We start from the raw sequence: 644 nt of genomic DNA, 5'->3' as shown, positions 1-644 counted from the left end.
GTAGAGAAAGGAAGAAAAGAACTGGGAGAAATTGAAAGAAAAAAAGGGGTGCAACACGAGGACTTCCCAAGTGGTCACCCAACTTAGTACTACTCTCGCCCAAGCACGCTTAACTGCGGAGTTCTGATGGGATCCGGTGCATTAGTGCTGGTATGATCGCACCCGACATGCCATGCGCACAAAATCGGATTTAACGCATGCGGGGCGGCATGATCGAAACGCGATGGGCGTGAGCGGGGGAGGTTCTCATTTGTAGAGAAAGGAAGAAAAGAACTGGGAGAAATTGAAAGAAAAAAAGGGGTGCCCAAGCACGCTTAACTGCGGAGTTCTGATGGGATCCGGTGCATTAGTGCTGGTATGATAGCACCCGACATGCCATGCGCACAAAATCGGATTTAACGCATGCGGGGCGGCATGATCGAAACGCGATGGGCGTGAGAGAGGGAGGTTCTCATTTGTAGAGAAAGGAAGAAAAGAACTGGGATTAATTGAAAGAAAAAAAGGGGTGCAACACGAGGACTTCCCAAGTGGTCACCGAACTTAGTACTACTCTCGCCCAAGCGCGCTTAGCTGCGGAGTTCTGATGGGATCCGGTGCATTAGTGCTGGTATGATCGCACCCGACATGCCATGCGCACAAAATCG

At 50.6% G+C, this 644-nt stretch overlaps 2 non-coding genes across 2 annotated transcripts; both read right to left on the bottom strand.

The window, feature by feature from the left end:
- Nucleotides 1-45: 45 nt before the first annotated feature.
- Nucleotides 46-164, bottom strand: LOC111476308. Its single transcript, XR_002717037.1, has one exon. It is a non-coding gene; the product is annotated as a 5S ribosomal RNA (ribosomal RNA).
- Nucleotides 165-502: 338 nt separating this feature from the next.
- On the bottom strand, nt 503-621 carry LOC111476309. Its single transcript, XR_002717038.1, has one exon. It is a non-coding gene; the product is annotated as a 5S ribosomal RNA (ribosomal RNA).
- Nucleotides 622-644: the final 23 nt, after the last annotated feature.

Source organism: Cucurbita maxima, unplaced genomic scaffold, assembly GCF_002738345.1.
Source record: "Cucurbita maxima cultivar Rimu unplaced genomic scaffold, Cmax_1.0 Cma_Scf07354, whole genome shotgun sequence".
Lineage (NCBI taxonomy): Eukaryota > Viridiplantae > Streptophyta > Magnoliopsida > Cucurbitales > Cucurbitaceae > Cucurbita > Cucurbita maxima.
The sequence above is the reverse complement of the archived record's forward strand: the minus strand, read 5'-3'. Positions and strand labels throughout refer to the sequence as shown.